Genomic DNA, 24,775 nt, shown 5'->3' on the forward strand with positions numbered 1-24,775 from the left:
CCAACAATATGTGATGTGCACAAGTGAACTAAATAATTCTGCTGGAGAGGTACCATTATCTAACATTGCATAAATTAGATATTTACGACACAATAGTAGCAACCTGGAAGAATATTCTGTAAAACCAGGTACACTTATTTCTACTATGGCCCGCCTCTCCCCCCCGTATTTTTTCACTTCTTTCTTCTCTCTCATACTTTCTCTCCCCTTTCCCCTCTTACACTATCCTGTTTACTACTGTCTTACAACCACTTATCATATCTCCCTTCCCTTACCCTCAAATAAGCAATATATGTTAACAACATGAAGGCAGTGATGGAAATATGTTTATTGTTTGTGAAGCACTGATTTTAAAGTTGTTAAGGAAAAAAAAAGTAAACCCTAGAAACAAACCACAAGAACTTAAACAACAGACATTGGGCTTTATCTCCTATAACAGCTTGTGGTTCCGGACTTTTTATAAAGATGTACAATTGATTTCAAGTTACATATTCTTTTGATTGTTATATCTTTATTACATGGATAAAGCTTTTGAAAAAAAAAATGTTCACACAAAAAGTTAGAAAAGCTCAAAGAAGGGGAGATCTCGAGTGTTAGGGGGAAAAAGTAGACACAGGGATTTTACATTCACATACATAAACATACATAGAGAAACATTGCTTTATATGTATAGAGATATAACACTGAAAATTTCAAAGAGCATAAAAGTGAAAAAGCTTATCTAAGTGCAGTAAAACATTTACAATTTACTGTAGCCCCTACCCGTATGGTAGCTACTTACAGGATTAAAACAAATAAACATAAAACAAATAGCGTCAGTCAGTGGCTGAACTTTCTCTTGACGGTCATGGTTCCTTCCAGAGCCTTGAGTGATGTTAAGTTCTGCTTGCTAACCTCTGTGGAGATGTACCCCTGCTCTGGCTTGATCAGTCCTGAGACTATTATATGTTCCATTAAAAATACGCTTTAAAGTGAAATGTGCAAATCCCTCGGCTGTGGCGTCTCTGTAAACACGCCAAGTATGGGAGACTCACTGGGACAATTATTCAAACTCCACATACGTTTTGTTCCGGTACGACTGAACTTTTTAAAGAGTAAAAGCAATGAATGATGAAAGCTCCTTTTATACCATAATGTTCCTTCCCATATCCGTTATGTGGACAGATCCCGGATGTTCATCAAATCTTATAGAGATATGTTTAACTAGGGAGATAATGAAACTATTTTACATTACATTTTACATTACAATCTTATGTACATTAAACAATATCTCAGAGGGATTTTCAAAAGGATATTCCCATAGAGATCTCCAGATATCTAGACATATATATTCATATACATGTCTCACTATAAATAGATATATCAGTCCAAAAATCATTACATATATAGTGAAATATTTATTTATAAATAAATAGAACATATTACTTTACAAAAACATTTTCGCAATATGAAATAATCACATTTTCATGTACACTTTTCGAGGAGAATACGTCAAGGGCTTTGCGCAACATATAAGGGTTTTTTTGTGATTTTTTTTCTATTTGTCTTCTCCATTGACTTCTATAGGAAAACATAAACGCGCATGCAATTTGGCTGTTTGTACTACGTGGCTTAATATATTAATATTTCATGTTGGGTTAGAGCACTTGGTTAAACGCAAACGGGTTTAAGCAACTTGTTGGGAGTTAGGTTATTTTTTTTCACTTATCACACTCCATTTAAGTTTAGGTGGGAATACATTAACGCCTTAACGACATAGGACGTGCCAGGAACGCCCTACAACAAAAGACCCTTAATGAACAAGGATGTTCCTGGCACGTCCGATGGTCTTTCAAGTGGTGGAAGCAATCCTGATTGCTTCCAGCCGCTTTCATGGTATTGCAGTGATGCCTCGATATTGAGGTATCCTGCAATACCATTATCGGATCATCATTAGTGGGTGGGAGAATTAGCAGGGAGGCGGGAGGGCGGCCCATCGCTAGTCAGCATCCGGTTCCTGTATGTGCAATGTGCACGCCAGGTGCCAAGAGCATGCGGGGGGGGTGCGCATGTATGTGTGCGCGTGCATGCGCAGCAACCACTGCCACAAATTGAAATAAATGGGAAGTAGGGAGAGGGAGGGGTTAAAAATAAGATCTAGGATCTGGGAGAGGGGGGGGGGTTTGAGGGGGTGCTGCTACACTACAGAAAAATTATATTTATTTTTTAGAAAATAAAAAAACTTTTTTTGGGGGGGGCAAAATGGGTACTGGCAGACAGCTGGTAGAACCCAAGATGGCAGCAAATAGGTAGTTGGGAGGGTTAGAGAGCTGTTTGGGGGAGATTAGGGAGGTTGGGGGCTAAGGGGGGTCCTTCAGAGCTTCTGCCAGTACTCAAGATGGTGGGGACAATTGTGGGGTGGGAGGAGGAAAGAGAGCTGTTTGGGAGGGATTAAGGGGTGGGATGTGTCAGGTGGGAGGCTGATCTCTACACTAAAGCTAAAATTAATCCTGCAAGCTCCATACAAGCTACCTAATTAACCCCTTCACTGCTAGGCATAATTCAAGTGTGGTGCACAGCTGCATTTAGTGGCCTTCTAATTGCCATAAAGCAATGCCAAAGCCATATATGTCTGCTATTTATGGACATAGGGGATCCCAGAGAAGCATTTACTACCATTTGTGCCATAATTGCACAAGCTGTTTGTAAATCATTTCAGTGAGACACCTAAAGTTTGTGAAAAAGTGAAGATTTTTATTTTATTTGATTGCATTTGCGGTGAAATGATGGCATGAAATATACCAAAAGGGGACTATATCAATATTTTGGGTTTCCTACTACACTACACTAAAGCTAAAATTAACCCTACAAGCTCCCTAATTAACCCCTTCTCTGCTGGGCATTATACACGTGTGGCACACAGCTGCATTTAGCGGTCTTCTAATTACTAAACAGCAACGCCAAAGCCATATATGTCTGCTATTTCTGAACAAAGGGGATCCCAGAGAAGCATTTACAACAATTGTTGCCATAATTCCACAAGCTGTTTGTAAATAATTTCAGTGAGAAACCTAAAACTGTGAAAAATGTAACAATTTTTTTTATTTGATTGCATTTGGCGGTGAAATGGTGGCATGAAATATACCAAAATGGGCCTAGATCAATACTTGGGCGTGTCTACTACACTACACTAAATGTAAAATTAACCCTACATGCTCCCTATAAGCACCCTAATTAACCCCTTCACTGCTGGGCATAATACATGTGTGGTGCCAGCGGCATTTCTCTGCCTTTTAATTACCATAAAGTAATACCAAAGCCATATATGTCTGCTGTTTCTGAACAAAGGGGATCCCAGAGAAGCATTTACAACCATCTATGCCATAATTGCACAAGCTGTTTGTAAATAATTTCAGTGAGAAACCAAAAGTTTGTGAAAAAGTAAACATTTTCTTTTATTTTTTTATTGCATTTGGCGGTGAAATGGTGGCATGAAATATACCAAATGGGCTTAGATTAATACTTTGGGTTGTCTACTAAAACAAAATATATACATGTCAAGGGATATTCAGGGGTTCCTGACAGATATCAGTGTTTCAATGACAACTATCGCTAATTTAAAAAAAAAAAAAAAAAAAATGGTTTGAAAATAGCAAAGTGCTACTTGTATCTATTGCCCTATAACTTACAAAAAAAGCAAAGAACATGTAAACATTCAGTATTTCTAAACTCAGGAAAAAATTTAGAAACTATTTAGCATAGGAGTTTTTTGGTGGCTGTAGATGTGTAACAGATTTTGGGGGTCAAATTTAGAAAAATTGTTTTTTTCAATTTTTTCATAATATTTTATATATTTTTTTATAATAAATTATAAGATATGATGAAAATAATGGTGTATTTAGAAAGTCCATTTAATGGCTAAAACAATGGTATATAATATGTGTGGGTACAGTAAATGAGTAAGAGGAAAATTACAGCTAAACACAAATGCAAAAAAATGGCCTTGGTCCCAGATGGTCAACAAATTCGAAAAGTGGTCTGGTGATGAAGGGGTTAATGTGGTCCCAATATTTTAAGTTTGGCTTTTTGCGTGTGGCACAAGCAAAATCTTTTTACTTTCAACTTGTAATATGTGTGGTACCCAATGCACGCAAGAAGTCAAAGTCAAACACAGTTCACACACTTGCAGGGGTGCTCCACTCGTAATCTAGCCCTAAATGTGCAGTTAAAAAAAAAAACAGGATGTTTCTGCACACAAATAGTTAAACACAAATTAAATTTGTTTTTCCCAAAATAAAGGCAGCAGGCCTGCGCAACTATCTGTCACAGCTATGCCCACCCTGCAGTATTATTATTAAGTTACAACTCTTTAACACTAAAATAAAGATAAATTAAATGCAGTGAATGGAAGTCCTTGATCTTTATCTTCAATCTAATCTGGCAGATTCCCTTACAGTAATCTTACTTGGAGACATCTAAGAGCATGGGAAATTTACGGTATTTTGTACAGTATTTTGCTTTTCATTGGTTAAGTATTTAACTATGCAGTCAGAAATAGGATCAGCTCATCCCTTGCAGTACAAATTAATTCATTAGTTTGTAATCAAAAATTTGCAAACATATTAAAAATTAACATGAGTTTTCCATGTTGTTAGATTATGCCAAGTTTTTTCTGGACCGGATTCTCTAAAGGTCTCTGGTCTGGTGAGATTCTATAGGATGCCTTGTCAGTAGTAAGGAGAGTTTACTAATGTGCTTTATGTTAAAGGAAACACTTCACAATATACTGCTCAGTAAAATAAACTGATGATTTTTTCCATGCGGGCAAGTTTTTGGAATAGAACTCACTGTGATAAATTATTTCATAAAAGGGTTGAAGATGAGGGAAGCTGTAAATGATTGCATACAAATAAACAGCTTTAGCGTTAAGCAAGAACAAACTGACAAGCCACTGGGGAGATATGAATGGCTCTGAGTGGTAATGGTGCGATAGCAGAAAGAACAGGGAAGATACAAAACCAAAAAGTATATAAAACCCAAAGGGCCAGATTACAAGTGGAGCACTAAATATCTCTTTGATTAAAGCGATATTTACGCTCCACTGTGTAATACCAGCGCACGCTAATGTGCGCTGGTATTACAAGTTAACAGCAATGTGAACATGACCTTGCATTTGCATTGCTGGAAAGCATTGCGCTCACAAGAGCACGTTTCCATAAGCTACTATAGGTTCCTCGTCATACATTGCATCAGAACTGGTGCAGCGAATGGGGGTAAGTAGTGCAGTGATGGGCAGCAGTGTTAAATATATATGTATATGATTATATACATAGATATTTATGTGTTACTATGTGTATATAACACATAAATATACAGTATATGTATATAAGCATATACATATATATTTACTGGGAAAATACAGTTCCCTTTGACCTCAATGTAAAGACACTTTTCGGTGCCTTTTTCTTTTTTTCTTTCAAACACCCCATTCCCACCAACTTTAGCCCCAAAATATTACCTAGTGCAGTAAATAAAAAAAAAATAAAAAAAAATAAAGATGCTGTCATTTTATTATTTTAATAAAATACACTAGGTGGTATTTTGGGAGCATTTAGGACATAGTTATAAAATAAACCAGAGGTCTGACCTCTGGTTAATTTTATAAGTGCTATTTGCTACCGCGTTTGCGCGTGCACAATAATTTAGCTCTCCACTTATAATCTAGCCCATAATATTTCTTTCATGATTCACACAGTGCATTTAGTGCATTTTAAACAATTTTCCAATGTACTTTTTTATCTAATTTGCTTTGTTATCTTGCTATCATTTGTTAAAAAAATATCTAAATAGGCTTAGGAGCATCAAAGCACTAGTGGGAACTAGCTGCTAATTGGTGGTTGCATATATATGCCTCTGGTCATTGGCTTACTTAATGTGTTCAGCTAGCTCCCAGTAGTGCATTGCTTTTCCTTCAACAAAAGATACCACGAGAACAGAGCAAAATTGATAATAGAAGTAAATTAGAAAGTTTGGGTTTCATGTCCCTTTAAAGGTGAGCCAATCTGTCAAGTTAGAGAAGCATATACTTCCTATGTCTAATATAGAGATTTTATGTTTCAATAATAGAACCCTGACAAAATAGGTCCCTAAGCTCAGAGAACAACTTTTACCCAAAAGTTGTTTGTAAATTGTTAAAGAAGCACCAAAGACTACCCCATATGTATCAAGGTTTAAGGAGCAATCATGAGGCCATAGTTTGAAAGAGATTATTATACTTTTAAGTAAACAGAGCATTTCTTTTCCAAAATAGTTAATTTGTTTGAATTCCATTCATACTTTTCAGCAATTGTTTCACCAATAAATGTTAAGTGATTACCTACACATCTAATTTATATTCCAAAGAGACAGCAGGTATAACATAATAATATGCTTTGTACAAAAGGTGTGAAAACTTATTTTCAGCTCTAATAAAATGTCACTGGCTGACAAAAGGACTCACTACTGGCCACAGTGGAACAGATAGATAGATAGACAGACAGACACACAAAACAATATTGTTTTAAACATGTTTGCTTTGTTTAGCATTCCATTAAAACATTGCATAGAAAGTCTCTGGAGTATGGTTTATTGGTTTATTTAATTTCCTTTGCAATGGATAATTATGGGCAAATATAAAAGGAGTTCCTGCATACATCAAGCAATCACTGTACAACATGTTGGAAAGATTGAGCAAGTCAGGTCTCTGTGAAATGCACCCCAGTCACTCTGCAAGGATTGGGAAAATCAAAATTTTGGGATTTAAATTACAGGGGACGCCCCCCCCCCCACCCCAGCATAAATAAGTAATGCATGTGCATTGCAAAGTTTTTTTTTCCACTATGCATTATGAAACATGTTGGCCCAGATTACAAGTGTAGTGCAAGCATATAAGCACTACCACTCAAGGTAAATCAATAGTGCTACAAATTCTTGAGTTTATATTAAAAGTATAAAGTAAACCGTTTGCGTTTGAGCAGAAGCCTCTGGTGCGCTAAGATCTAGTGGTCGTATAGTGCAGCTGCTCTAACTCCCTCTCACCATAGACTTTTATGGGACACGCTAAAAAACATAATTAATGCTAACCTAATAAATTAATTTCTTTCATGGTGGTGAGAGTCTATGATCCATTACTCCTGAGAATAACTCTTCTCTACCACTAGGAGGAGGCAAAGATTACCAAACTCCAAAAGTCCTATAAAACCCCTCCGACCTCTCACATACCTCCGTATAACCTTTAGCCAAGAAAAGTGAGGTAAGAAAAAGGAACAAGAACCATATAATGAGCAGGGAAAAAAAGTTGTGCTAAGAAAAAATGAACCCTAAAAATCATGTGTCAGGTCTCGTGGACTCTCACCACCATGAAATAAATGAATTTACAGGTGATCCATTACTCCAGGGAACTGATACCCAAGCTGTGGAGTCCACGAGAAATAATACAGAGAGGGATTTAAAAACATTTTTTTTAAAAATCCACATCCCCAATATTTTTTTTCAATGCAAATAAATCAAATAGGTAAAAAATCAAAATGAGACAGCTGCTTGAAGAACCTTCCTAACAAAGGCTGCTTCAGAAACAAAAAGATCAAAATGGTAGAATTTTGTAAGAGTATGCAAAGAAGACCAAGTAGCTGCCTTGCAAATCTGGTTAACTGAAGCTTCATTCTTGAGTGCACAAGAAGTGGCAACTGACCTATTAGAATGAGCAGTAATTCACTGCAGTGGAGGCTGACCTTCCTCCAAATAATTTGCAAACTTAAGTAAAAAAAACGGGGTATTTGGACTCGAAAGGATGCACTTATGTAGCACTTCTAACACCTCTCAAGTAGAGTACATCATATTAGACAAGAAAGCAAAAGAAATGGAATTTGTAAATTAAAACATAACTTTTATTGTTTACACAATTAAATAAAACTACTTAGTGTGTGACTGTAATATTAAAACCACAAGGAGACTCAAAAATGCATTGAGTTAAATATTGTTAGGGCACTGGATACTATAGATGTCGTAGAGAAATGCTACAACGTCTGACGTGTTGGGGTAACTGGAGGGCAATAAGGATTATTTCTCTAATTTCTCATGCTATGTTAATATTGTAATTTTACTGGGTGTTAGCCTTTCTATTGTTTATGTATATATTTTTTCTATGTGGTTGAATCCTTAGAAAACACTACACAGTTGTAACTTATGTTTAGTTAGGCCCTAAATATCTGTGATAACTGCTTATTATATTGTCTGTTAACAATATTTAGAATTTTGAACTAAGTGCCAATTAAAGAGGTTCTAGAGCAGTCATATTAATATACTGGTAAGTGTGCTCATGTGCCTATATTGAATAAAATTAACAAAACTAAGCAGATGATATTCTTTCATTAATAGAATAAATTCAGCATATGATTTTTATTATACTGCAGTAAACTAATGGTGCTGACACTTCAATTCCCTGCAGTGTCCTCAGATGTATTTGATTGGATTCAGAGTAAAACACCCACTACTTCAATATTAAGCAATATTATGCTTTATTGCTTATACTTTATTGTGTATATGTATTTTATATTAGTTTGAAGATCATACAATTATGTAGGTCCTTTTGTACTAAGCTAGATAGTTAGAGTGCCTTTGTGGGTAGGTGTGCCCAATGTATGCTAGGTTTCGCACCCTGATGATTTTAGCACTCCACAAATGGATAGTTTAACATAAGTCTAGCTTGTAGCAATATCTTAAGATGTATTTAATTAGATTAAATACATCTAAAGTCATATTTTAATAGGGATGTAAATATCAAATATTTGTTTGTATCACTTTATATTGAGCACTCATGATACCTTGTAAGTAGGTGTGCCCAGTTTTTTTATATATATTTGTGCAGCATATAAATACTATGGTAGTGTTAGATTATGGTTAGATAGAGTCCTGCCCGTGCAGGACACAGTGAGAAGCGCTGAGTATTATATGCTGCTATATATGGTCTTTATTTTGCTTTATAGAGTTGTATATAGCACACCATAATGTGATACTGCAACAATAAATGTGCCGGTCTCAAAGTTGTGGTTAACGAGTTGAATCTCCTATATACAATTGAATCTGTTTAGATTCCCATTGTATAGATTCCTGTCTGAAGCTACCTTGTAAGTTGAAATATTTGAACCGTAACACTTGGAAATTCGATTAGACTCAATCTTATGTGAATATTGATTTATGAATTGAATTGAATGGTATGTATGTATTTTTATTTTTATCGGGTAAGTGGTATACAAAGTATGTGCATGTGTTATGCTGGATCTATTATGTCTGAATTTATTATTATATTGTTATACTGGATCTATTATGTCTGAATTTATTGAATTGTGCTGCAAGATAGATTTAAGGTTCTGAACTTATCTTATAAAAGCATTCATCCAAAGTTAAGAATAGTTAGCAATAGAATGATTGGTGTTCTTCAAAAGGAATTACAAATTCTTATATGCTAACTAACCTGATTGTACAGGGATACCTTAAGATTACATTGTGATATTAAATAGGATAAATTAATAAATAAAATGCACAAAAGTAACACAATTGAATAGTGATGAATGACGACCATAATGTATGGGTAAGCAGAAGGTGTTGAATAAATTATACTTATACTGATAATTTTCTACTAAATGATAACATATAATAGTCACTCTTCTAGGATATAGAGTATTTGGAAGTAACTGAATGTAAGATCCAATATAAAACTCTGTGAAATGTGTTGTAATATGTGAAATGCGGAATACAAACTCTAACCAAGAAAATTATTTTATAGGGATTTTAATTATGTTAAATGTGCTGTTGAGGTCTTATTGAAAATATTTCATCATGTATGAATGTGTTGCATTGGGTATCAAAGCTTGAGTGGACTGTGCATACCTAGAGGTTTTGAAAGTAGTAATTCTACTAATCAATTATTTCGTAAAATTAGAATGAGTCAAATGTGAACAAGTGCTAGGACACTCACGCAGATATTGTGAAGGTATACATGCGGGGAGTAACATGAAGACGATGAAAGGTGAAAATGACAAAATAAAAAGTAAAGCACCAAACCCAAAAAGGATTATGTGAGGCAAGGATGAATACAATACAAAGGGGTGAAGAATCATCGTGATAGTGATAAATCATAAAGAAAGGGGAGATGATAAAAATCCATGATAGGTGAGCAGGTATATGCTGGAGGTAAAAGAGGATTATGCCAATTATCTCACTAGTTTTCTAGGGTTATGGGTAACCTAGTTAAGGTCTTAATAAAGTGAAAAGAAATAGAAAAAAAAAAAATTCATATTGAATTGAAGTACAATCGTGAATCATGTTATTGTACACACTGGGTGTATTTACTTGGTTAATTTAAACAATAATCTTCCTTGTATAGTCCAAGTGTGACTACTGGCTTCATATAGTGTCCTTTCATAAGAACATGGAGTAATTATTCTGTTCATTTAAACCTTTTGGATATAAACTATCCATTAGGTATATCCATCTTGTCTCAGTTTTTAGTAAAGCTCTTTCAAGGTCCCCGTCTCTTAATCCCAAAGATATTTTCTGAATTCCATAACATTTTAGATGCCATCTGGATGAAGACTTCTGCCCATCTGCATGACCAATTCTGCCCGGCTTAGATGAAGACTTCTGCCCGTCTGGAGGTCCACTTCGCCCATCTTGGATGAAGACGTCTCCCGGTAAGTCGATCTTCAGGGGGTTAATGTTAGTTTTTTTTAAGGGTGTATTAGGTGGGTTTTATTTTTTAGATTAGGGTTTGGGCGGCAAAAGAGCTAACTGCCCTTTTAAGGGCAATGTCCATCCAAATGCCCTTTTCAGGCAATGGGGAGCTTAGGTTTTTTTAGATAGCATTTTATTTGGGGGGTTGGTTATGTGGGTTTTACTGTTTGGGGGGTGTTTGTATTTTTATTACAGGTAAAAGAGCTGATTACTTTCGGGCAATGCAATGACCAGCAAAAGGCCTTTTTAAGGGCTATTGGTAGTTTAGTTTAGGCTAGGGTTTTTTTTATTTTGGGGGGGCTTTTTTATTTTAATAGGGCTATTAGATTAGGTGTAATTAGTTTAAATTTCTGTAATTTGTTTATAATTTTCTGTAATTTAGTGTTTGTTTTTTTTGTACTTTAGCTAATTTAATTTAATTTAATTTAGGTAATTGTATTTAATTTAGTAATTTATTTAATTATAGTGTAGTGTTAGGTGTTAATGTAACTTAGGTTAGGTTTTAGTTTACAGGTACTTTTGTATTTATTTTAGCTAGGTAGTTAGTAAATAGTTAATAACTATTTAATAACTATTCTACCTAGTTAAAATAAATACAAACTTCCCTGTAAAATAAAAATAAATCCTAAGATAGCTACAATGTAACTATTAGTTATATTGTAACTAGCTTAGGGTTTATTTTATAGGTAAGTATTTAGTTTTAAATTGGAATAATTTAGTTAATGATAGGAATATTTATTTAGATTTATTTAAATTATATTTAAGTTAGTGGGTGTTAGGTTTAGGGGTTAATAACTTTAATATAGTGGCAGCGACGTTGGGAGCGGCAGATTAGGGGTTAATAAATGTAGGTAGGTGGCGGCGATGCTAGGGACGGCAGATTAGGGTTAATAATATTTAACTAATGTTTGCAAGGCGTGAGTGCGGTGGTTTAGGGGTTAATATGTTTATTATAGTGGCGGCGACGTTGGGGGCAGCAGATTAGGGGTTAGTAAGTGTAGGTAGGTGGCGGCGACATTGGGGATGGCAGATTAGGGGTTAATACATATAATGTAGGTGTCGGCGATGTTGTGGTCAGGAGATTAGGAGTTCATAAATATTATGTAGGTGGTGGCGGTGTCCGGAGCGGCAGATTAGGGGTTAAAAATTTTATTTTAGTATTTGCAATATGGGAGGGCCTCGGTTTAGGGGTTAATATATAGTTAATGGTGTTAGTGTACTTTTTAGCACTTTAGTTATGAGTTATATGTTACGGCGTTGTACCATAAAACTCATAACTACTGACTTTTAAATGCATTAGGGATCTTGACAGGAGAGGGTGTACCGCTCACTTTTTGGCCTCCCAGGACAGACTCGTAATACCAGCGCTATGGAAGTCCCATAGAAAAAAGACTTTACAAAGTTTACTTAAGTCTTTTTGCGGTAAGGCCAAAAAAGTGTGCGGTGCCCCTAAACCTTCAAGACTCATAATACCAGCGGGTGTAAAAAAGCAGCGTTAGGACCTCTTAACGCTGCTTTTTTACCCTAATGCACAACTCCTAATCTAGCCATTAGTTTTTAAAGCTCTTTTTTTGCCTTAAGGATTGATCTTTTACTATATCCTCTTTGGAGTAACCTGTTTTCCAGTTCATGAGCTCTTTTTTTAAAGACTTTTTCTTATGAACAATTCCTTCTTGATCTTAAGAACTCGCCAATGGGCAAAGATTTGGCAGTATTGGGTGCATGTGCACGAGTGGCAAAGAGAACATTGTTTGTTGCTATTTCCTTTCTGAATAAATCAGTGCTTAAAAAGCCATTACTTTCTTTACTGATTAATAAATCAAGAAAAGAGAATTGGTCAGATTTTTGTGATTTTTGTGATAAGTTAATCTGATATTCAGATTGTTGTCATTTAATTTCCGTAGAAAAATGTCCAGATCTTCCTCTGTACCTTCCCATAAAAACAGGATGTCATCGATATATCTGATCCACAATGGGATATTGTCAGAATAACTGTCATTTTCATCTGAGAAAACAGTTTGCTCCCACCACCCAAGAAATAAATTGGTGCATGTGGGTTCACACTCTGTGCCCATTGCTGTGCCTTGTGCTTGTAAATAGAATCTGTTGTTAAATAGAAAAAAAAATTGTAAGGACAAATTTGAGTAAATCTAATACAAATTGATTTTGTTCTGGGCTTTCATCCGATGACATGTTTAAAAAAGTATTTCACTGCATTTAGTCCCAGGTTGTGGTTGATACTGCTATACAGAGATTCCACATCAGATGTGACAAGTATGGTGGTTTCAGAAATATTGATGTCTTTAATTATCTGTAACACTTCCATTGTGTCTTTAACATACGAAGACGATTGTGTTAACAATGGTCTTAGTCACTGGTCCACATATTGACTAGCCCTTTTGGTTAGATTTTCATTTCTGGACACAATTGGTCTGCCAATGCTGCTTTCTATGCCCATCATTTCTGGCTCGCTAGAAATGCTTGTGCAATGTTAAATGCTGACAGCGTATGCTGTCGGCATTTAGTGATGTCGGGTGAACTTGGTAAATCTACCCCTTTGACTTTTCCTAGGGCCAGAAAAATGACTGAACAAACTGGAAGTTTGTCTAAAGTCCTTAGTAACATCAATGTAATATTTCAATGTCCTAATAATGTCCAAAGAATGCAAAGATCTTTCTGAAGAATTCTTAGGATTAGTAAACAAGGAAAGAACAACAATCTATCTGCTGATTTTATCTGAAGAAACAACCTTAGGAAAAAAACTTAATAAAGTCAATAAAACAGCCTTATCCTGAGGAAAAGTCAGATAAGGAGGATCCCAAGTAAGAGCTTATAACTCAGATACGCTTCTAGCAGAAGACACCAGCCAAAGGTAATAACACATTCCAAGAAAGTAGTTTAATATCCAATCTATTCAAAGGCTCAAAAGGAGGAGCATGCAAAACCCTTAACACCAAGTTAAGATTCCATAGAGGAGAAATTGGCTTGATTACAGGTTTTATATGAACCAGAGCCTGAACAAAACTATGAATATCAGGAAGATTAGCAATCTGTGAAGCAAAACTAAAAGAGCAGAAATCTGCCCCCTCATAGAACTGGCAGATAGGCCCTTATCCAAACCTGCAAGAACTGCAAAATCCTTGGAATTCTGAAAGAATGCCAAGAAAAAACATGATCTATACATCAAGAAATAAAGGCCTTCCAAACGTTGTGAAAGATTCTCTTTGTTACAGGCTTACAAGCCTAAATTGAGGTTTCAATCACAGAATCAGAAAAATCCCTATGTCTAAGGAATAAACATTCAATTTCCATGCCATAAAGATTTGAGATCCCAATGAAAAAATGGAGCTTAAGACAGAAGGTCTGACCATAGAGGCAAAGGTCAAAGAGGACTGCTGGACATCCGAACCAGATCTGCATACCAAAGCCTGTGAGGCCACACTGTGGCAATCAGGATTACTGATGACTTCTCTAGGATTATCTTGGAAATTACTCTGGGAAGAAGGATCCCCGAGGATACCTGGACCAAGCAAAGTACCTTGAAAGTTTGTTTTTCAAATAAGAGGCCATCAGATATATCTCTGGGAAACCCCAAAGATCCACAATATGATTGAACACATCCTGGTAAAGAGAGCACTCCCATGGATGTAGAGATTGATGGCTGAGAAAGTCTGCCTCCCAGTTGTTCAAATATATTTTGCAGAGACTAGACCGGAATTGGTTTCTGCCCATGAGACACCTCAAAACACCTCCATAATAGCTAGGGAAATGTGAGTTCCCCCTGATGGTTGACATAAGCTACTGCTGTGACATTGTCTGGTTGAAAATGGAGATGAGACTCTCTTTTCAAAAGAGGCCAAGCTTGAAGAGATCCATCCCCCTGGTAGGCCAATCATCTCGGGGGTGGGTTCCTTATTGGAGCCCACCTCTGAGATGATAGATGCTTTTTTGCAACCCCTAGTGGGCAAGCTCACGTTATATAAAGAACTCCATGCAAGTACTACGTTCTTTGCAGTCTATACAATGGAAATCTTCTTATAGATGTGTTACTGTTGATGTGGCCTCACTGTACACCTCCATCCCCCACCATATGGGGTTAAAAACAATCTCAAATATGTTAGATAGGATTTCAAATTATACTGAGGATCTAAAAAAAAATAATACTCACTATTGAATTTTTGCTATCATAAATATTTTTTATTTGAGGGATCTTACTATCTGCAGAGGCGTGGAACAGCTATGGGGGCTAAATTTGCCCCCTCCTATGCCAATCTCTACATGGGATGGTGGGGGATGGTCCATGTCTATGCAGTCTGGGATGGAGGTGAACAGTCGGTACAATCTTTTTTTGAGTTCCTAAATTGTAATGAATTTAATTTGAGTTTTGCTGGCACTCAGGATTCTCATAAGATTCAGTTCTTTGATATATAATTAATGATAGATGGGGATAAGATTGTCACTAATCTATATAGAAAACCTACAGGTGGAAACACCATTCTTAATTATAGATCATGTCATCTAAAATATGTATTGAAAGCCATTCCTATAAGCCAATTTATTATAAATAAACATATTTGCTCTAGTGTGAGTATGTATCAGCAACAGAGTCAGGATTTATACAATAGACTCCTCAACAGAGGGTATAGTGATAAACTCTTAAAAACTACTAAGAATACTGTAGATGCACTCCCATGTCAAGCATTACTTACATATAAAAAAGATACTAAGGAAAATATGTAAAGGACATTTCTGGGAAAGTAATTTTCAGTACCCCATATAGTCTAGATTTTAGACAAATTTTGTGATATTGTATGTGAATGTCTCCCTATATTGCACACAGACCCAGTATTAGAAAGAGTAATTGTAGTGGGTGTAAAATTTGTGTCTAGAAAGGCTATGAGCATAAGAGATTATGTAGCACCCTCTCATTTGCCCGAAAAAAGGTTTCAAACTTGGTTGAGACCAAGGATGGGTTTTTTCAGATGTAGAGCAACTTGGTGTAAGACTTGTGACTATGTTACTGAAGGAGATACCTTTGTATCTCATAGCACTAATAAGGAGTATACAATAAAACAACTCAACACTTGTAGTTTACTGTATGACATGTAAGTGATGTAATATCCAATATTTGGGAAAAACAAAGAGACACCTGAGAGACCATGTTTGGAACATATTAGAAATATAGATCACCCCAATGTCTTCACTTCCGTTGCCACACATTTTAAATTTTAACATATGGGTGATTCATCACTAGCTCGTTTTCAAGCCATTGATCATGTTTATTTTTCTAAAAGAGGTGGTGATAGGGAGTATCTTTTGAGCAAAAAAGAGGTAAAATCGATATTTTATCTCAATACAAGATCTCCATTAGGTCTCAATATAGAGGCGGATGTGAACCTATTTGTGTAGCCCTCTGTGTATATCTTGTATAACATTGGTCTGTTACATGACATTTCTAATGCTGTTATATTTAAAAATAATTTAGAAAATTCTTATTGTGCTGCTAGTTTTAGGCTAATTATAGGCTCAGTTTTATAATATGTTAGTATATTTAGTCTTTTGACACTACATATATTTAAGATGTAACATGCTGGTATGTTGGCTTTTTAACAATATCTTTTATATTGGAAATACTGTTTTGTCTGGGCTTTACTTTGCCTACAATTAGTTTTAGCACACATTCTTGAATTTTATATTTTGTTTACAAATTATTATATTGAATGTATCAAACACTCTTGTGTCCTGTACTTTACAGTCTATGTTAAGGTTAACATACAACATCCTGTAATTAAACTGATAGCACACAGGTGAATTAAATTAAATGTGTACCTTTAAATAGACTGTAGGCAAACCTATTTATCAAGTGCGGTGGTCCCAAATGAAACGTGCTCTTTGCTGCCGTTTTACTGACTATTACTTTGTTGTTCTGAATGGTCTTATACTACTGTCCTTCTTTTTGTTTTTAGTGCACTGTTTTTTCAATAAAACTTTTTTTGGTCTGTATACTCTACCTTCTTAGAGCATTCTTTCGCAGTTAGCTGGCACCTTTGAATGTTGGTATTTGGCTCTGTGACGTCTTAGGCGGAGATGTACTTCCTGGCTCCTGAGGATTGCCATGAGGAATGTCTGACAGTGTGCACATGCTGAAGTCACGCAAAAGATATGCAGAAGAGGCCGTTGAAACATGGAGGTGGTAAGCACTACTCTTTCTTTGTATATATCCAAGCTTGAAGAGCCCTGAATATTGCCAAAGAGTTCAAGAACATTGATTGGTAACCTCACCTCCCAAGGATCCCAAACTCCCTGTACTTTTAGAGGACCCCAACCTGAGTGACTTGAATCTGTAGTGATCACAGTCCAAGTAAGATGAGCAAAAGAAGCCTTCTGAATAATAAACTGATGACCCAACCACCAAGTTAGAGACTGACTTGCAGTGGAATCCAAAAATATCTTTTGAGACAACAGAGTATAATCTCTGCCCCCCCTAACGCAGTATACAAAGCTAAAGAGGCCTGATATGAAAACGTGTAAATATAGTTGCAGCTGAAACTGTAATCATGATTCCTAGAACTTCCATACAAAGAGCAACTGAGAGAAATGAGAGATTCTGAAGGTTCAGAGAAGCTGGAACAAATTTTAACCTTCTCTGCTTTAACTCAAGTAGACTTAATCTATTTAAAAGCCCAAGAAAGTTACCTTTGTCTGAGGAACCAAATAACTTTTTGGAAAATTGAGCATCTAACTATTCTGTTGAAGAAACAACAAGAGTCAGTTGGTGTGAAATACTGCTAATGGAAAAGATGGAGCTTCAACCAAAATGTTGTCTAGGTATAGAAACACTGCAATACACTGAGATTTGATCACAGACAAAAGGGCACCCAGAACTTTTATGAATATTCTTGGAGCTGTAGCCAGACAAAATGATAGAGCAACAAACTGAAATGACTGTCCAGAAAGTACAATGAAGGGATTTGAATAAAATCCCATCCCCTTGTTTCTGCAAAGCAACTGGAACAATCACTCCCAAAGCTTCCAGATCTGAGACAGATGTGAAAAAAACTTGAGCTTTTACAGGATTCCTTAGAACATTGGACAAAAAAAACCTTTCTCTGAGAGGCTTGTTCTGAATCCTATTTTATATCCCAGAGAAACTATATTCAGAACACTGAGATCTAAACAGACAATAACCAAGTCCCCTGAAAGAGGCCTAATCTGTCCCCTACTAGAACCTCTATATTGGGGGCTGCACATTCATGCAGTTTTGGTAGTAGAGATAGATTTCTTACTCTGCTTTGACATGTTCCAATTGTCACTAGGTATCCAGACTGAACTAGAGGTGCCTTGGTTTTAAACAGAGTAGTCGAGTTTTTGTTCACTAGTCCAAACCAGTAAAGAAACATATCAGCAGATGTTTAAGGGATTGGAGTATATTGTACATCCATAAAGGGAGGCAAAAAACAAGTCTCTGCAACCAATTATGGAGAGTTTATGAAAAATGTACTCATGGGGTGAAAAAAGAATCCTAGACCATACCCCAAATACATCCCTCTAACAAGAAGTGTACTCTGAGGGGAAACCTTACCTCAACATAGACTCAATATCCCTTTCTCTGAAAAATCAAATGCATATTGTCATTCTTCAACCACCTCCAGTGGAGAAAAAGTAAAGACTGAGGTATAAGTGAGGGCAGAGGGGTTTTATAGGGATCTTAGAATCTGTGGCTCCTCTTGGTGGTTGAGAAGAGTAATTCCCAGGAATAATGGATCATGGACTCTCACCACCTGTATGAGAGAAAACCATATTCTGGCTTTCGATCATGCACCAACCCAGGGGTGCGCTAAGCCAAAAGGGAAATTTATAAAGTTGCAAGTGCAGCTTTATGCACCTTCAGTGTACGCTCGCAAAAGTGAACCTGCAGCTGATAGTTAAGAAGCAGAGGTCATCACGCCACTGCTTCCTAACCTGTTTGTCAAATTGCCAGCTCTTAGCAGGTGGACTAAAATTCTCCTGGCATTGCACAAAGAGCCGCTGGTGCAATCATAAACGTGGGCCACGATACCAAGTGGACAGGTTCGCTAGAATGAGCCTTGTCCACTTGGTGCTTATTAAATATTGGCCTAAGTGCGTTATGTGATACTTTTATTCTAGCTTAATACTTTACTTCAGGTCTCAAGTCCCACTATTTTTTTTAGCACTGTTAAGTATTGTGCTGAAGTGCAACACAAAAATAAATAAATTAATAAGGTGTATGTCTAGAGTGCCCACGCTATCCTTTCAAAGTATAGGTAACCCTAGTCATGCTATATATATTTTCTGGTAATTCTGTTTTAATGTATCCAGTGACAACTGCACTCGGCTACAAACAAAATAGCAATCCAAAGTCGATATTCACGAAAACAAAAATGTTCTCTTTATTGATTCACATTAAAATAAAGTACACACTGTATCATGTCCGCCGCACATCGATAACTGCCGACACCATATGCTGTCAGCATTTATCATTGCACAAGCAGTTCTTCTGAACTGCTTGTGCAATGCCGCCCCCTGTTTATTTGCAGCCAATCGGTCACTAGCAGGGGGTGTCAATGAGCCTGATCGTATAAGATTGGGCCTGATCGTATAGGATCAGAGGCAGCGGACAAGTTATGGAGCAGCGGTCTTTAGACTGCTGCTTCATAACTGCTGTTTCTGCTGAGCCCCGAAGGCTCGCATGGAAACAGGGCCATTTGGAGCTTGATAATTCAACCCCAATACCTTTCATCTATTTCCGCCTTAGGGATGTCTAGGAACCCGAGGGGGAAAATAGAGAAGATATATTGGATATTCCAGTTGGATACCAGAATTCTATTAGGACTTAATTCTGAGTGGGAATGTTTAATATTTATTTTTAATATTATTGATTATGGTAGATAACAGCCTAGCATAATGTATTAATGTATATACTGTATGTATGTGTATATATATATATATATATATATATATATATATATATATATATATGTATATATATATATATATATATATATGTATATATATATATATATATATATATATATATATATATTATGTTTAGAGCAAAACTGTACTTACATAAGGTCACTTTTCAATTCATAGCCAAAAACATAGCTAGATTTTTTTAATCATATATCAATTAATCTGATTACTTTCACTTTAAGAGGACAATGGTTCACTATAAATGATAAAACAATTAGAATGTTTATTTTTTTTTGGGGGGGGGGGTGTTTTCTGGTTTTTTTATGATTAGATTGTTTATTGGTCAAGTACAGCTTTGTGTTTATTGGTCAAGTACTGCTTTGTGGAAGGGTATATTTGCCTATAAATGAGCAACGTTTGAGTATGCAATTATGGGTCATTGAACAAGTTATGTTTGTACTAACAAAACACATCTGATATTACCATACACAGTGTGTACTTTGCTAATTTGTTTGTAGCTGAGTGCGGTTGTGGCTGGATACATTGTTTCTATTTGATTGCAGGTGGAGCAATATGTTCCGACACTGGCTCTACATTCTTAGCAATGACTGAAAGTACACAGTTTAAGGGATGTCCATGAAGCAGTGTGAAGAACGCTATACAGTTGTGGAAATGAAAGGAAAAAACAGAGGTCCTGGAGCGCAATTTCCTGTGAGTTGGCTGTTAATTCTGTTTTAACATGGACTTGTAATACAATATTGCTCTCTAATGTTTGCGTTGGCCCGTAATATTGATAGCGACCCCTGTAATAGAGGGGGAATATGGGGAATTAAATGTTAAGTTTTTGTTCCTTTAAATAATCAAACAATGATCTGGCATTACAGAGGATTTGTCATATTGTGTACATATCAGTTGACTTACTAATAGGTATAAAACCAAAATATCTTGTTAGTATAATTTCAATTCTCAAGTCTTTAGCTGCTAAAGAGCAAAATTGTACAGATTTCTATTTTCCTTATGTATCACACTTTAATTTTCTGCTGTGAAGAAAATTTAGAATTATTTTTGATCTAATGCTTCCCCCCACGTATTCACTATTTATAGGTAAATAATTTTACAGTTTGTTTGTGAATTCCTTGCTGTATCCTTCAAAATATTCTACTTAAGCTAAAAGAGAAAAAAAAAAAATCATAATGTTATGTTGGAACATCTTGTACCTTTCCATATGTTTTTCATGAACAAATAAGATATACAATTTATAAAAAAATAACACATAAATATATGGATAAATTACATATGTGTCCTCAAAAAGATTTTTGTTTATTATTATTTATTTTTTTTAAATTGTAATTATTAGGCTGACAAACACATTATTGCTGTATATAAAAATCATGTAAATGTTTTTATGTTAAATAATGTTAACAAAAAAATAAAATAAAAAAAATGTTAGTTTATATTTTTAATTTATACTGTGTGCATGTAGATATGATCACAGAGCATAGTTGTCAATCAGCGTCTGTGCTAGCTTACGGCTAGATTTAGAGTTTGGCGGTAGCCGTCAAAACCAGCGTTAGAGGCTCCTAACGCTGGTTTTGGGCTACCGCTGGTATTTAGAGTCATTCAGGAAAGGGTCTAACGCTCACTTTGCAGCCGCGACTTTTCCATACCGTAGATCCCCCTACGCCAATTGCGTATCCTATCTTTCAATGGGATCTTTCTAATGCTGGTATTTAGAGTCTTGGCTGAAGTGAGTGTTAGAAATCTAACGACAAAACTCCAGCCGCAGAAAAAAGTCAGTAGTTAAGAGCTTTCTGGGCTAACGCCGGTTTATAAAGCTCTTAACTACTGTGCTCTAAAGTACACTAACACCCATAAACTACCTATGTACCCCTAAACCGAGGTCCCCCCACATCGCCGCCACTCTACTAAAAATTTTTAACCCCTAATCTGCCGACCGCACACCGCCGCCACCTACGTTATCCCTATGTACCCCTAATCTGCTGCCCCTAACATCGCCAACACCTACATAATATTTATTAACCCCTAATCTGCCGCCCCCAACGTCGCCGCCACCTACGTTATCCCTATGTACCCCTAATTTATTTATTTATAAAATATTTTACCAGGAAGGATACATTGAGATTTCTCTCATTTTCAAGTATGTCCTGGGTCCACAAGACATTGCATTGATACAATAGGGTACAATAAAATACAAAAACAATATTAATACACAATATATACAAAATTTAACATAGAACAGGTAATTAATCAACCATGACAGGTGCATTCTGTTTTGAGATATGTAGAGAGGGATCTCTTTAAGGATATTAGGCTTGGGGAAGGTTTGAAAGTGTGCGGGAGGTCGTTCAATAATTGTGGTGCTCTGTAGGAAAAGGAGGATCGAGCTGCTTTCTTTTTGTATTGAGGCAAACTAAATAATGTGCTGGTATTGGATCGGAGGTTATAGGAGGTGGGAATAGCCGGGGAGAGCATTCTGCTCAGGTAGGGTGGGAGCTTCCCAGAAAGGCTCTTAAACACAAGGCAGGAAAGATGGAGGGTGCATCTGGATTCCAGCGACAGCCAGTTTAGTTCTTTTAGCATGTCACAATGGTGGGTCCTGTAGTTACATTGTAGCACAAAGCGGCAGAACGAGTTATACAATGTATTAAGTTTATTAAGGTGAGTTTGTGATGCAGGTGCGTATACTACGTCCCTGTAATCCATGATAGGCATCAGCATTTGCTGTACAATCTTTTCCTTTACTCTAGGGCTGAGGCAGGATTTGTTTCTGTACAGGACACCTAGTTTTGGGTAAAGTTTAGATGCAAGTTTTTCTATGTGGAGGCCAAAAGATAGATTGGGGTCTAAGAACATACCCAAGTATTTGAAAGAGTGGACTGCGGTCAGCGTGCAATTGGATTTTGTTTTGATGCGTAGATGGGAATTTTGTAATTTGTGTAATTTAGGTCCCGTTCCAAAGATCATTGTGACAGTTTTGTCAGTGTTTAGGAAGAGTTTGTTTTTTGAGATCCATTTTTCTACCTCTGTGAATTGGTCTTGGAGCACTGCTTCAAGCTGCGGCAGATCGGAATTGTTTGCATAGATTACTGTGTCGTCTGCGTACATGTGTACAGTTGAGGATTTGCAGACATTAGGCAGATCATTTATAAATAATGTGAATAGTAGGGGGCCAAGAATGAATCCTTGGGGAACACCACACGTGACCGGGAGAGGGAGGGAGTCACTGTCAGAAATGGAGACATATTGTGATCTATCCGATACATATGATCGAAACCAGGTTAGCGGACGATCACCAATACCTGAGTTTTTTAGTTTGAGCAGTAGTATGTCATGGTCTACTGTGTCAAAGGCCTTTGCAAAGTCAAGGAAAATAGCTCCAGTTAGGTCTCCTTGTTCCATGCCAGTTTGGATGTCATTGCAAACTTTTAGGAGGGCAGTTGTAGTGGAGTGATTTGGGTGAAAACCTGATTGATCAGGGGTCAGATAGTTAGATTGCTGGTAATACTCACATAGTTGCGTATGGACGCATTTTTCTAAGATTTTTGACAATACTGGGAGCAAAGATATGGGACGATAATTAGAAACCAAGGTTAACTCCCCACTTTTATGGATAGGCACTACTCTTGCAGTTTTCCAAAGATTGGGTATGTATCCAGACACCAAGGATTCGTTAATTAGGGTTGTAACGGGTTTAGCAATTGCCGGAGCACTGAGCTTCAACAGCATTGCTGGGATTTGATCAGGTCCAGACTGGTTTTTCATTTTTAGATTATCAAGGTGTTTCTTAACGACCTTGATGGGTACAGGTCTAAAATTGAACTTCTGTATATTGGGTCTTTGCTGATTTAGTGGGGCCTGATCCATATTTGTAGTTTCAGGATGCGTGTCATTTATTAGTTTGTCAATCAGGGTGGTGGAGCATCCGACAAAATAACTATTAAAGGCATTTGCTACTTCTAAGGGGAGTTGCAGGGTTTGGTTGTCCACATTGATAGTGGGGGGTTGGGAGTGGATTGGTGGATTTTGTAAGTTGTTTATGAGTTTCCAAAACTTTCTAGGGTTTGATATGTTATTGATCAGATTTTCACAGAAATATTGGGCCTTGGCCAATTTTGTTTGTTTAGTGCATATATTTCGCCATTGTCTATATACACAGTGATCATTCATAGAGCCTGTATGCTTGAACTTTGACCACAATGAATCCCGAAACTGGTAAATTTGAATGAGGTCAGCTGTGATCCAATTTAAGTGTGCTCCTTTTACTCTCACCTTACGCAGTGGGGCATGCAAATTCCAGACTGGAAGAATTCTACTGCAGAATCTAGATCTGGGATTAGGTTTAATCTGTGCCAGGGGAGGTTCTTAATGTCATTTAGAAATGATTGAAGATTACATTTTTTGAAGGACCTGGTGATTTTAACCTTGGGAGTGGATTTAGTTGCCTTTATTTTGCGCATGCAGTACACTAGGCAGTGGTCACTGAAATTGTTAGGGAGAACACCTGCCTCCTGGATTCAGTTGGGAGAAGTGGAGAGAATCCAGTCAAGCAGGGTGTGATTATGGCTTTTGATGTTTATGCGAGTTGGAGAGGAGATTAATTGCGTTAGCTGCAGAGATTTAAACAGTGAGCGACAACTATTATTTTTTGGATTCAGCCAATCAATATTAAAATCTCCAAAAACCAAAATTTCACTTTTTGGGTTTTGAGCTATGGTTTCACTAAGGAGATGTGCTATGTCAGAAAGGGAATGTACAGGGGAGCTAGGTGGGCGGTAGATCCCTGCAACAATTATTGATTTACTGCATGGGATTTCAATTTTGCCAGAAAGGAAATCAAAGGTGGCAGGAGAGCTAGATTTTTGTAAGGGGGTGTACTTTGTGGAATTGTCAACATAAATTACAATACCGCCTCCTCTCTTTGCTCTATCATTTCTATGGCATGAATACCCATGTATTGCAATGGCAGAGTCAGGTATTTTTGCGGTTAGCCACGATTCAGAGATCACAATGATTTTGGGTTTGTATTGTAAACACCAAGCTTGCAGTGCATCAATTTTTGGTAGTAAGCTGC

The 24,775-nt window shown here is 36.7% G+C and overlaps 1 protein-coding gene across 1 annotated transcript in view; it reads right to left on the reverse strand.

Annotated features, from left to right (window-relative positions):
• LOC128661588 (cadherin-9-like) overlaps window positions 1–24,775 on the reverse strand; it is a 569,287-nt gene that overhangs the window by 390,194 nt on the left and 154,318 nt on the right. The window lies entirely within an intron of this gene.

This window comes from Bombina bombina, chromosome 5 (assembly GCF_027579735.1).
Source record: "Bombina bombina isolate aBomBom1 chromosome 5, aBomBom1.pri, whole genome shotgun sequence".
NCBI lineage: Eukaryota > Metazoa > Chordata > Amphibia > Anura > Bombinatoridae > Bombina > Bombina bombina.